Below are 14,785 nucleotides of genomic sequence, written 5' to 3' on the forward strand. Positions count from 1 at the left end.
AACTGGAAGCTTTATTTCTCTGCACACTCCTCTTGGGTGCTGCCCAGGAAGGAGAAATAAAAATTATTCTAGTTAGAATTACCTAAAGCTAAAGACATTATGGAATCCCTTTGCAATTTTATCCTTGCTGAATTTAAACGAAGTCTGAAAATCAATGTTTATAAGCTATTCACCCTTTCATGAGTGGGACTTTATTACTTATGTTCAAAACTATTTCAGAAATGTTTTATCTATTTTTATTTTGTTTATTGTATAGGCTTTATTTATTGATGATTTTATAGTTTAATTTGTATAGTTTAGTTTGTATAGTTTAATTTGTAAACACCTGCAGACTAGTTTGCCAGAAGAATGCAGGTAAAAATATGACCATTACTCCTTAATTAATTATTGGTATTAATCTTATTCTGGGAAGAGAGGTGGAATACAAATTGAAGTATTAATAAGATAAATTGTCATTCTCATGATTTTTGTAGCATCATCACTACATTAAAGTAATTGTAATATGGATAGGCTTCCTATAACTTTGTCAGTGACTAGATGATATGAAGATACTCTAGATCTGAGAAAGACTAAGGCAGTAAGGAGAAATTTGCAGAAGACTGATAGTTTGTTTTAAAAATAAAGAATAAAAGATTCCTATGTTAAAAAGTAATTTTCCTTAATTGGGTTCAGCTTCTGGTGATTTAATAGACACATCCATACAATTTTCTAGGAACATAAGTAGTTTGCCATTGCCTTTTTCTGGGCCTAATCAATAGCTGTATATTTTCTGGTAGTGCCCCACCCAAATATTAACCAGATCTGACCCAGCTAAGCTTCTCAAAATCAGTTAGGAGTCACCATCTGCCTACACAGAACCTCAAACAATCAATGAGTTCATTGTTACAGGGAGAATGGGAAATGAAGAAAGGGAAATAAGCAAGCAGAGTTGTAAAGTCTGGCTAGTTACTTTGAATCCTTCTTACAAAAATTTCTTCTTACAAATAGTTCTGGTTAATTAGCAAGGTTTACACCATCTATCAGAAAAGAACGATCCTCTCTAACATGATGTCTTTGTGATATATTTGGACTGTAATTCCCAGCATTCTCAGCCACTTAAGAAACAGGCTGAAAATTAGAAGCAAATGCTTACTGAACTCAAGGAGACTAGCTCTCGTGGAAATGTTTAAGATTTATTCCTTAAACACTTTGTCCTCAAAACCTTGGACATTGCTTTAGGATAAAAGATTTGAGTTTTGCATTTTGCTACCACAATGTTCTAGCTGAGATTACAAAGGCAGTACTGTAATGCCTCACATGGCTCCTGTTAAATTCTATATATTTGGAAATATATGTCAGCTACAACAATAAATTCAACTTAGGGTCCAGAAATCTACCTTTCTTCCCCTCTCCCTGCCTTTGCTTCTATATTACAAGAAGCCTAGGTAGGCTGTGATTGGAATAACGTGCAGTATATTTTAGAGCTCTTGGTTTAATGGGTATAAGATATAAATGACAACAAAATAATAATAAAAGACAAACATCTATTACCTGTAGCTTGTATTAAATCTGAACTTTTCTTTTTCCTAAGCTTCATCCTATAAACCTCTAATTGTTTTCTTTAAAGAGTTTCTTTGCTAATAATTCTTGTTTGCTAATAAATCATCCATAATATGATCAGGATCCCTTTGAGTATTTGAGATAAAACTGGCTGGTACTATCAGGCTGCTGTGCAATAGTCTGAATATGCATGAGATTGTTTTTTCTTTAAGACTGCAGATGCTTTGCATACTGATTTGGGGTTCTTTTCTCCAAGTTCTTGTACAGCTGTCAAATAATCTGAGGATTTAGATGTCCCAAAGCAGCCATTTATATGATGGATTGTAATGACTCTGTAGTTGCTCTGGAGCCATTATGGTTGATCAGGTCAAATGCCAGCTTTTCAAAATGCCTTTAAACCAAAGGGCAGCAATGATGCATTTTAAATTGTGGCTGAATTCACCACATCCATTTAGCTGTGTAAAGCTTCTATGGGATCAGATCAGTCTAAAGAGCACAACTTTCCCCAATGGCTAAATTACTTTACATTGAGTTCAGTTGATCCAGGTGAATGCGTACAAAATTGCTACCTAAGGTTGCAGTCAGGCAATCCAACTACTATAGAACTAATTAGTCAGGTCTCTATTTCCAATCTTGAGGAAATTTAGAGTCTCTTACCAGCCTCTGTTCTGGTGTTTTCCAACTTTAGAAATACCCCAAAGGGGTTGTTAGACAAGATCTATAGTAATAGGGGAGGAGCTATATATGCAAATGATCCAATATCCTCCCACTCACTCACCCCCATGTCTCACTCTTCCATTAAACAAGTGTTTGCTTGTATCATGGCTTCCATGAAGTCTTTAGTTGGAGGTTCTCCTATTGGGCAAGATACAGCTGAATGGCTCTTTTCAGGGGTGGGATGCTACCGGTTCTGCCCAGTTCTAAAGAACCGGTAGCTCTGAAGAGCAGCAGACAACAAACCGGTTCTCTGTTTGCTACTGTTTGGCCCACCCACCTGCCTGGGCTCTTCCCTGTCCTTTATTTCCTGCTTTTTCAACCTCAGCTGCTTTGTGCAGCACAGCTGTGGTTGAAAAAGGAAAAAAAAAGTGGCTTTTCAAATGCTGTGCACCTGCACGCAGCACTTTTCAGCTGTCCAGGCAGCACAGCTTAAGGGTTTTACACTCATGCGCAGCGTGCATCAAGTGTGCATGCGTGCAAAGTGCACATGCACACGCAAAACGTAGTCACTGAACCATTAGTAACACCAGTTGAATCCAACCCCTGGCTCTTTTAGTCATTCCCTTAACAGATCCAGCAAAAAGGGAGATCATTAATATTGCCTTTGTAGCCACATACACACACATTAAGGCTCTTAAAAACAGTGTAAGTTATACTTGAGAGTACAGGTAATCCTCAACTTACAACCATAACTGATTCCAAAATTTATGTTGCATGAAGTGTGACATTTGTTAAGTGAGTTTTACCCCATTTTATGACCTTTGTTGCCACATTTCTTAAGTGAATCCTTGCAGCTGTTAAATTAGTAACACGGTTGTTAAGTGAATCTGGTTTCCCCATTGACTTTGCTTGTCAGAAGTTTGCAAAAGGCGATCACATGACCCCCCCCAAGACCCTGCAATCGCCATAAATGTGAGCCAGTTGTCAAGCATCCTAATGTAAATCACTTGACCACAGGGATGCTACAACATCGTAAGTGTGAAAATGATCATAAGCAGGGGTGGGTTTCTACCGGTTCTGTCCACCTCTGTAGAACCAGTAGTTCTGAAGAGCAGCAGACATACAACAGGTTCTATGTCTGCTGATGTTTTTGCCCACCCGCCCATCCGGGCTCTTACCTGATCTTTATTTCCTTTATTTCTCAACTTCAGCTGCTGAACAGGGCATAGCTGCAGTTAAAAAAGCAGGAAAAGAGGGCTGTTTCAAAGGCTGCATCTCTGCACAAAGCATGCTGATGACGATTTACAGGCACGCGGATCACAGCGTGCAGGGTAGCTTGTAAATCCCGAACTGGTAGTTAACTCTGTCGTATCCCACCCCTGGTCATAAGTCACTTTTTTCAGTGCTGTAGTAACTTTGAATGGTCACTAACAGAACTGTTGTAAGTGGAGGACTACCTGTATTATGTCTTGGTTAGTAGAATGGGAACAAGGTGGATACCATGAAAAGTATTAACTAGTGCAAAATGCAACAGCTAGGCCCATGACAGGTGGCATGCAGAGCCATTGGTGCATGCACGTGAGCCCCAGCCAAACTTACCTGCACTACGCATGTGTGAACCTCCCAGCTGATTTTCGGCCCATTTGAGGCCCTTTTTGGCCTCTCAGAGACTCGAAGGAAGCCTCTGCAGCCTTTGGAGGCAAAAAAACAGCCCCGTTTTGTCACGTCCTGCATTTCTGGAAATACCGGAAGTGATGAAACGGGCCCATTTTTTGGCCTCCAAAGGCTGCAGAGGCTTCCCTCGAGCCTCTGGGAGGCCAAAAAAGGCTTCAAATGGGCCGAAAATCAGCTGGGAGGTTTGCAGGTAAGGGGGTGGCGGGGGGGAATTGCGTGCTCATGCGCAGGGGACGTTGGGGGTGGGCGCGCATTGCCTTCTGGGTGCTTGCACATGAGCGCGTGTGCAATTTTCAGCAAGGAGGTCAAAAAGTTTAGCCACCACTGAGCTAGGCTGTGAAATCACAATTCCCATACAACATTGAAAAATCTACTAGTTGTGTACTGGACAAAATGTAATATTTTTGGTATTGACTTTTGAACCCTAAAGAACTTTGGACTTAATCATTGAAGGGTATTTCATGACAAGTCTTACCAGCTATTAAGATCTGCACTCAATGTTCTTCTGAAGATAGCCTTACTGTTGGAAACTTAAATTTACAGCACATTGAACAAAGGTTTCTCCTAGATTGCTCTCAAGCTGTGGAATGTGCTCTCTTGAGACTTGTCTATTGCTCCTTCTCTCTCAGCATTTAGAAAATCTGGAAAAAAATATATGTGCCCTTTTGCCAAGTTTTTAAGTGTATTCATTAATGTTAGCATTAATTTAAATGTTAAGTTTAATTTAATTAATGTAACTTTTCACATTCTGTTCTGGTTGTTGTTGGCCATCTTGAGCGTTTGCCAAAGTAGAAAGATAAGCTACAATTTTATTTTTTAAAATTAATCTCCTTAATTCTAAAGAGAGATTAACTGAGTAGAAAGGAATGAATATGCTCCTGGAAGCAGGTTTGAAATCTGTTCATTGCTTAGCAGAAAGGTAAACATATCTAGTTTTCATTTCCTAGTCACACATATTAAAGGCCCATATAGTAATATTATTCCAAGTTGAAGGAAGAGTTGTATTAGTTTGACAAATGATAACAAACTGTCAGCAAACCCTGTTTTTCTTTTGAACATAGGATGGCAATGTAAGACAGCTCTTCCTTATATCTTATGGCAGATCGCAGAGAAGAAAGATTTGCTGAGGTCAAATGAATTTACATAAATCCAAATGTATACTGTTCTTATTCTAAATGAGGAACAGAGCCAGTTTGATGTAACGATTAAGACATCAGGCTAGAAACCAGGAGACCATGAATTCTAGTCCCACTTGAGACATAAAGCCAGCTGGGTGACCTTGGGCCAGTCATTCTCTCTCAACCCTGGGAAGAAGGCAATGGCAAATTAATTCTGAAAAACCTCGACAAGAAAACTGCAAGGACTTGTCCAAGTATTTTCTGAGAATTGGACATGATTGAATGGAAGGGAAAAATGAGGGGGAAAATATATTCCAATTTAGGGCACCATTAGATTATTGATTCTAGAACTGGATTCTAGAACTGACTCCTGACTTCTAACTCCCAAAAACAGTGGTGGGATTCAAATTTTTTAACAACTGGTTCTGTGGGCATGGCTTAGTTGGTGGACGTGGCTTGGTGGTCATGTGACTGGCTGGGCGTGGCCAACTCAACATCACTCACATCGAGGCATGCATCTTGTCGCCTGGCCTCTCGTGACTGTGGGGATACTGCAACAGTCGTAAGTGTGAAAAATGGTCATAAGTCACTTTTTTCAGTGCCATTGCAACTTTGAATGGTCACCCCACACAAGCAAAGTACCAGCAAAGGAGGGGAAAAAACTCCAGAGACGTTCCTGAGACAGGAAGTCTAGTCCTGCCAAGAATGTAATAAGGGTTAATGGAGAGGCAGTTTCTGTAAGCAACACCAGAATGTTTCCTTCCTGCCTTCCTTACAGGATTAGGCCAGTAATTTCTTCTAACAACCAGTTCTCTGAACTGCTTAGAATGTTAACAACTGGTTCTAGCAAATAGGTGCGAACTGGTAGAATCCCACCCCTGCCTAAAAACAATAGATTTTAATACTATCCCAAGTTACTTTGCTGACAAAAAAGAGAAAAAACTGGAATCCTTATTTCTTGGAAAGGGGCTGGCGGTTGAATTAATTTCAGTATTAACTATAAGAAAATAGCTTTCCTATATCAGAAGGCATCTTAACAGATCCAGAACAATCTCCTTGTTATAGAGTTTGGTAGGTTTGATGTTGGTGAGAGACACTGCCTTACTTAGTATCAGTGGTTGTGGTCTAAGCATAACTAAGTTGAGTCTCCCACGTTGTTTTTAAATACCATATTTAGCAAATTTTTCTTAGCGGTGTTGGTTTAACCTTTAGCCACAAAAGTTAAAAATTGTTTTTAAATGCCCTCAGAGCCACCAGTGAGACTTTGGAAGTTGCACCAAATAATTTTAAAAAGTACTATGCAGAATTTAATTTCAAGCTCCATTATTTCCTACCTCACCAAAAACCTTCCCATCTTACAAAGCAAGCCTTCCTAATGCCATAATCGGAAACCCTCAGTGGTGGTTTTCCCACGTAAGTCACAGCTGTGGGGCATAAATTGGCACGGGTGAACAGCCTCTGTCTGTGATCCAAACCTGCATTTAGGGTGCAATCCCTTTGTGGGCTTAAAACCAGATGTCTTTCAGAGCTGGGAAACCAGAAGAAATTAGAAATTAGCTCACTTTCCCCTTCCCAGGCTGCTGCATTTATCAAAGAGCTCATCAAGGAGCAGAGAATGTTCTGACCAAGGCTTCCTGAGATAGTAACAATCACACGCTGTTCCCAAAAACCCGTTTGTTTTATTTCAAAGGCTGTGAAACAGTGGTGCAGTGGTTAGAGTGCAGTACTGCGGGCTACTTCTGCTGACTGCTGTCTGACTGCAATTTGGCAGATCGAATCTCACCAGGCTCAAGGTAGACTCAGCCTTCCCTCCTTCCGAGGTGGGTAAAATGAGGACCCAGACTGTTTGGGGAAATAGACTGACTCTGTAAACCGCTTAGACAGAGCTGTAAAGCACTGTGAAATGGTATATAAGTGCTATTGCTATTGCTATTGCTATATCAGGCTGTTTTTTTTAAAGAGCCAAGAGCCGCAGGCAGCAGAGTATGTATAGAGCAACCCTCATTTGGAATAATGAAAGATGACTTTCAGGCCACTGTTTGGGGGAGAGATTCTGTGTTTTTAAATCCTGACATTTTAAGAAAAGGGCTCTAAGGTTGTACCAGGGAATAATTATACAGGAATATTTATTCCGTTTAAAAAACAAATGACAATTGGGAACTCTGTTTGACTCTACATTGTACCAGGTGGAAAATCATTGAAAAGCCTCCACAGATTTTCATTGTCTCTGATGTGCAAGCAGCCATTTCCAGGGGCCTCATCCTGGTAACTGCTGAGCCTTCCTTGCCTGCTGTGCTTTCCACAGTGCAGCGTAAGCAATGGTAAATATTTTGGGATTTTAGCCATACTCATGCCCCCAACCAGGGGTGGGTTTCTACCAGTTCTGTCCACCTCTGTAGAACCGGTAGCTCTGAAGAGCAGCAGACATAGAACCGGTTCTATGTCTGCTGATGTTTTTGTCTACCTGCCCACCCGGGCTTTTGCCTGACCTTTATTTCCTGATTTTTCAACTTCAGCTGCCGAACGAGGCATAGCTGCAGTTAAAAAAACAAGAAAAGAGGGCTGTTTCAAAGGCTGCTTCTTGGCACGCAGTGTGCTAATGACGATTTACAGGCCCGAGGCTCACAGCGGGCAGGGAACTTCATAAATCCTGAACCAGTAGTTAACCCTGTCGTATCCCACCCCTGCCCCCAACCCTGAAGCTGATGGTTCTTGGCTTACTTCAAAATCTAGTAGGCCAAACCAGTGTTGTTTAGGTGCCGTCTTTCTCAGTCTGCCATGGGATGCCCTGGAGTTTGTTCCTACATCCTTTACCTGATGGAGCCATTGAGTATAAGAGGTTGAGGAAGTTCTACTAGCACATCAGGAGCTGAAAATGATACACATTTGAACAAGGCCGTGACTAAATTTACCTAGTAACATCACTTCATATTTCCTGTTTTTTGATGGAGTCCTAGGAAAGTTCTTTTTTTAAAGTATAAAAATAAATGCACCGATACAGTCATGGCTATAATATTAGGATCCCAGCTGAAACACATAAAAGCAGAGGAAGTTGACTCTTAATATAGCCATGTGTGCTTGAAGCGGTGCCTATAAAGGTCATCCACCAGAGGTTGTTCCTCTAGCCTCTGACCCCAGGTGATCAGTCATAGGAAATGCCTGGGCCTAAGCACTTCACTGAATATTTGCAGTTTAAATGTATTTTCTCAGGGTTTCTTTAAGATACCAGTTGTGTACAAATTTACACAAGAAGAACATTTGTATACTGTAAAAGGAAAAAAGATGAGGGGGGGGGGGGAGATGAGACAAGTATCACAATCTTTAAGAATGTGCGCCATCTGCTGGTCATATAGGGTTCCGTTACTAAATGCCAGAATCTTTATTGTTGCTGCCTTTAAACCTTTAATTGTCACTTTAAAAACTGTGCACACATATAAACAGGGTGATGTTGATCTCTCTCTCTCTCTGTCTTTCTTTATCTCCTCGCTCCCCCCCCACTCTCTCCCTCTCCCTCTCTCTCTCTTTCTGTATAGCCATTAGACATCTACATAAAACCTACGCTTTAAGTTCTATCTTCTGAGGGAAACTCTTATGATACATTTTCACTTAACTAATTTCTTTCCTGAAATTTCAGCACAATCCTTTTCTTGTATCCAGAGTCAAGTTTATACCAATTCCACCTGTCAGATGCCAGTTATTTTTAGCATGGAGCCAAAATTTCCTTCCTTCCTTCCTTCCTTCCTTCCTTCCTTCCTTCCTTCCTTCCTTCCTTCCTTCCTTCCTTCCTTCCTTCCTTCCTTCCTCCCTCCCTCCCTCCCTCCCTCCCTCCCTCCCTTACCTCCGTCCCTATATCCTCTCCCTCTCCCTCTCTCTCTCTCTCTCTGTGTGTATGTGTACATAGACACACATAATCTGTCTATCCATCCATCTCGGCAGGAAGAAGGATTAACTACATTGGTTACTTCAGACAGTCCTTGTTAGCAAGTAGTCTAGAGATGCCAGTGAGAGCAATATTGTCCTTACTTCCTTGCCACCTTTGAGCCAGTCAGGAGAGTATCCTCTGAGAACCATAGACGGGGGAAAAAAGGCATCTCTTGAGAATGAGAACTTGAGAGCCTTAAAACAACTGTAGCTTATATGTATTATATGTACATATAGGATGAATAAACATGACTCCATAATGAATCCAGATTTTCACCTCAGAAGACTAACCTTTATAAAGGCTAATGGTGAGCTACTGAGCTTGGTGACTATTGTTGTCATGACATTATCTGAAAGCCAATTCACAACTGGCCATCAACGTCAATATAGTTTGGATACTCTTGATAAGAAAAGGGTTGTTGTTGTACTTTGGATATTGCAACATGCCATATTTTTTTTAAAAAAATGTCTTGAACAAACTGGTGTGTGGTGGCCCAGAGATATATTAAGCCAATCATAAAATGCATTCTGGTTTCTTGAAAAGTCTATTCATACTGGGAAGTAAAATCTATGGCAGATAAATGTGCTTTATTTTGGTGATTTAATAAAAAGTTGAGAGGTGGGGACATCCCAGGGAAAGAATTACAGTTCTTGTTGTTGTTATTATTGTAGTTTGTTCCATAGTCATCCAATGTTTAGCCTGGATTAGGCATTTTTGTATACCTGTTGAGTTCTTCCCAAGGACCTGATAGAGCAAGTTGTTTGATTCAGAGGTTCTGACCAATTCTGGGGAACCGGTAGCAGAAATTTTAAGTAGTTCAGAGAACCGGCAAATACTACCTCTGACTGGCCCCGCCCCCATCTATTCTCTGTCTCCTGAGTTCCAGCTGATCGTCTGGGTCTCCTTTTGTTGCCCTGCACAGGAGAATGGAGCTGGAAAGCAGGTTAGTGGGGCGAGGTGGAGATTTTGCAGTAACATTCCCCCAGGAGTGGAGTGGGAATGGAGATTTTGCAGTATCCTTCCCCTGCCACGCCCACAAAGCCTCGCCCTAGAACTGGTAGTAAAAAAATTTGCACCCCACCACTGGTTTGATTGTGTTACATGTATCATCGCAGGATGTAAGCTGTTTTCCAAGTAAAATTACTTTTTGCAATTGATTGGTGGTGATTTTTTCAATGCTGATAGTGTTCAAGTGATATTATTATTTAAATTTATATGCTGCCCAATTCCCAACAATCTGCAGTACAGAACTGTGGAACTTTTGGACAAAAGCATACCAGAGATCTAAGGTACCTTCAGAGTATTGGTTTCATTTACAGATATTTAATTAGGGGAGGAATGGAAGGAAATAGACTTTCCAATGAATCAGAAAACATTTTTAGTGAAGAATCCAAGCACCTCCCTAGGCATTACTTCTGTTTTATCGAAATCTAGTTGCAAACACAAATAGATGCATGTTATTTTTTCCCCTTTTTCTTTGTGTTTGTATAATGTTACTGTTTTATAAAAACACCAAGCAAACACAACACCTGCTCCTTGGAAGGGCATCAAAATTCCATTTTGCAGAGATGACAAAAATGGAAATCCAGGGACATTCTTTGGCTCTTCTTGTGTAGTAGTAACCAACACAATTGCCCTGACTAACACACACGCTTTACCTGTTGCCTCCTGTCTGTTTCATTTCATGTGGGAGGTTCTTACACTTTCCCACATGAATTATGGGGAAGTGTAATAACTTGAATCAAGCCTTTGCTAATCCATTCACACTCCATTCACACACTTTGCTTCTGGCTCCTATGTTAGGGCAGTCACCTATCAATGGTGTATGAAGAAATGATATTTCCCCAATATTTCTCCCTGTACTTTATAAGTAGAAGAAAAAGCAATAGTGCTTCCTGTATATACCACGCCATAGTGCTTTACAGTGGTTTATAGCAGTGGTCCCCAACCTTTTTTGTACCAGGGACCGGTTTCAAGCAGAAACACTTTTTCAAGGACCTGGGGGGGAGGAGGCTTCGGTTTCCTCCTGCCTCGTTCCTCTCTCAGTCACTCTCTCGCTGCTCCACCAGCCCAGGAAGAAACTGCTTCAAAGAAGCCGGGGGTGGCTTTTCCTGTCGCCGCAGCTCCTCCGAAGCGCCCGTTTCACCCCCCACCCCACCCCGCCCGCCCACGCGGTTCAGCCCAGTGCTCCGTTCTGCCTGCCTGCCTGCCTGCCTTAGTTTCTGGTTGTTTGGGAGCAGCTTCGGCTGAGAATAATAACTATTCGCCTCTTTTACTCAGCCGAAGCTGTTCCGAATCAACCATTAACGAAGGCAGGCAGGCAGGCAGGCAGAACGGGCACTGAATTGAGCTGTGGCGGCGGGCGGTGGGGGTGACCGGGCGCCGGAGGAGCTGTGGCGACAGGAAAAGCCACCCCGGCTTCTTTGAAGCAGTTTCTTCCTGGGCTGGTGGAGCAGCGAGAGAGCGACTGAGAGAGGAACGAGCGGGAGGAACGCCGCTGAGCCAGAGAGCAGGACAGGCTTGGTTGCTTCCTCCCTCCCCTTCTTTCATTTGTGTCCTTGATCCCGATCCCAGCAGCATTCACCGAAGGCGAAGAAAGCCGCCATTTTTTTTTAAAAAAAAAATTCTTTGCGGCCCGGTACAGAGTGCTCCACGGACCGGTACCGGTCCGCGGCCCGGTGGTTGAGGATGCCTGGTTTATAGAGTCAGCATATTGCCCTCAACAATCGGAGTCCTCATTTTACCAATCTTGGAAAGATGGAAAGCTGAGTCAACCTTGAGTTGGTCAGGATCGAACTCCCGGCAATGGGCAGAGTTAGCCTGCAATACTGCACTCTAACCACTGCACCACCAAGCATTCTCATTTGCTCAGATCTGAATGGATGAGACCTTTCCTATGGGAAGCCATTCCTTAGCCCTTCTTCTGCTGCTTGGACTTGGGCTGAATTATTCCAATTTTAAATTGCTGTTTCAAGTTTTTGGTAAATATTCAAATTTATCTCAATTCAATTGATATGTGCAATTAATACATATCTTTAAAAAAAAATGTATTTTTAGAACACGTTTATCATGACCTTCTTATTAGGAAAGCAGAATTATGTAGTAGAAATTGCCTTCTGTAGTTGTGAAAGTTTCCTGAAAGATTTGGAATCTAAATTGAAGACCACTTTTTTTTTTTCATATCACTGTTGAGAGATTCTCCTTCCAAATATATGGGGATGATGAGCAGTAGAGAAGTCACAGCCACAGATAGAGTTACTGATAATCTCTTCCTGTCCCTGAAAGGCAGGGATAGGCAATTGTTGATCCAGCTGATTTTTTCCAGCCTTCAGTTCTGTTAATGAAAATAATTTGTATGGTTTTCCTACCATTGAGAGAAATGCACCCAAAACTGTAGTGTATAGTCTAAAACAAATTTAGCATCTTTTTTGCTAAAAATGAAAACAAGCTAAGTTACAAAGATAAAATTCCAGAACTAATGATCTGTATGGTGCTTTGGATTTGATTTGGAAGAAATATTTTGGAATATGACTCATTAAAATGTCCACATCATTTCCCAAAATCACGCAGTCTCCATATCTATGATTCAGCCTCAGTCTCCTTATCTCATGGCCTAATTAACTGCAATCCATGGCTTTCCCCAAGGAGGGCATGGTTGGCTATCTTTCCATCTCAGGCATATTAGCTATACTACTAAAGTTCGTTCTAAACTTACCATGTGTTGTGAAACTCTCCGTGTTCCCCACCATGGGTAATTGCCATGTTGGCTTGGGTTGTTTTGAAGAGTTTTGGTTCAACTTCTGCAGAATCACAAATTGCCTGCCACTGCCTGAGCAAATGGACAGAGGTCACAGCAGGACCCCATCAAACTTTAAATGACAATTTTTTCCCCTCCAGTTGTGGAAAAATGTGAGGAAAAATTGGGCACTATTCAAGTTACCATTAATGCTTCTGAAGCAAAGTGTCTCTATCTTACAAATAATAAGTGAAAGGTGATGAAAGTCAGTTGAATTGGGTGAGAGACATGTTGTTCACCATACCCATTTTATAGGAAAACACACATTTATGTTACCATACAAGGCTGCATAGAAGTAATAGCTGATGAACAATCCATGCTCTTGAAAGAAGATGTCCGATTAGGCATGGTTTTAAATTCTGGGCTTGAGACGGTTCTAAAACATTGAATGACTGAGACAAATATGTAGGGCATGAAGGAGCCCAGCAGCACAAAATTAAGGCCAGACAGTCGCTGAGAAACTAATATGTTTAAGGATTCTGGATGGAACAACTGATATCTTCTTTATCGTATGCCATTGGCAAGAGACTTAGCAAAGAAAAACTTCATTCTGGTTGGCACATTGAAGAACAAACAAACCAGTAATTTCACCCATGTTCTTCACTCACAAACCCACAGCAACATTTTTGGTCTTTACCAAGATTTGACATTTATACACTTCTGTGCCAAAAGTACAGCAATTCTTTCTTCGATGCATAATGGTGTAGCCAACTCAACCCAGACTTCCAAGTCTGAAGTCATTTTTCACGCTAATAAAACCAAAGGCACCAGGAACACCTGTGAACCAATGGTTTCCCACTACATCTTCAGGCACACCATCAAATGGCAGCCAATGATACTTTTTTAATTTATCGAAATTGTGTAGAAACTGAACCAATTACATCATTAGTAGACAGTCTGCATAAGCAGGCAGAATCCTGTGAGTAGAAATGTTGGCAAACAGAAGCATATATGCACACACAAAGAAAACAGGTCTGGCAGATTCAAGGCAGTGGATACCATCTTTGAAGCAGTCTTACACAGAACAGTAGAAAAGATCAGTGTAGGCTTTTTTTCAGAAGCATAGCAGCACAGCAGATGCCCAGGGAAAAAATCTTGAGTTTGTGATTTGGTTGCTAGTAGGAAATGTGTAGAGAGCTGCTAATTATTTCTGCATCCTAAGCGACTCCGGCCCTACGGATAGACATTTGTACATTTCTAAAGTGAGATTAAGTTTAGCTTTCACCTTTTGCATGTTGTGATCTGTGATCCCTGTTCTAACAAGTGTGAAGATGTAAAAAAAATAAAAAAGATCCTCGTGAAAAATAGGGACATAATTAGTGTCCAAATTGATCCCAAGGTCCGTGATTGCCCTTTAAAACTTTCCCAGCCAACTTCTGACAAGCAAAGTCAATGGACGAAAGTGAGGTCCATTTGATGTCTATGTGATTCGTTTAACAATGGCAGTGATGTGTTTAACAACTGTGGAAAAAGTCATAAAATTGAGCATCATTCCCTTAGCAAACTCTTTTGTTTAGCAATGGAAATTCTGGACCCAATTGTGCTTATAAATGGAGGACTTCCTGTATCTGATAAATAAGCCTCAGTTGTTCCTTTCAGTCAAGAGAAATTCAGCTGATTCTGTCACATAACAATGTTGTATACCCCAGTCCAAATGCCACTGTCTTCTTTTCTCACACAGGGGCAAGCTTTGAAAAACTTTGGAACATTTCGGAATCAGATTGGCCTCTTTTCCCAACACACCTGTAACTTAATGGAGAGTTCATTTGGCTAAAAAAAAAAAAAGTCCCTGATAATGGATCTGAAATCATAGGATTTGGTTGTTGAGCTTGCCAACCACAAGGCCCGGTCATCCTTGTCTTTCACTTCTCTTATGTTCATTTAGTCATGCAGGTAAACATGTGCAACATGCTGAATGAAATCCGGCACAGGAACACAATCCTTCAAGAAATGCCATGCTATTTATGAAACAATATAATTCTTGGCGGGTTTGTGGGCATACTGAGTTTTACTTAGTTAAGCAATTCTAGATCTAATGAACCATTCCCAAACAGCCCCTTAAGTCTACATCATGGAGGA

This window comes from Notechis scutatus, chromosome 1 (genome assembly GCF_049901735.1).
Source record: "Notechis scutatus isolate UNSWTSFEM ecotype Mainland chromosome 1, rNotScu1.2, whole genome shotgun sequence".
In the NCBI taxonomy this organism is placed as follows: domain Eukaryota; kingdom Metazoa; phylum Chordata; class Lepidosauria; order Squamata; family Elapidae; genus Notechis; species Notechis scutatus.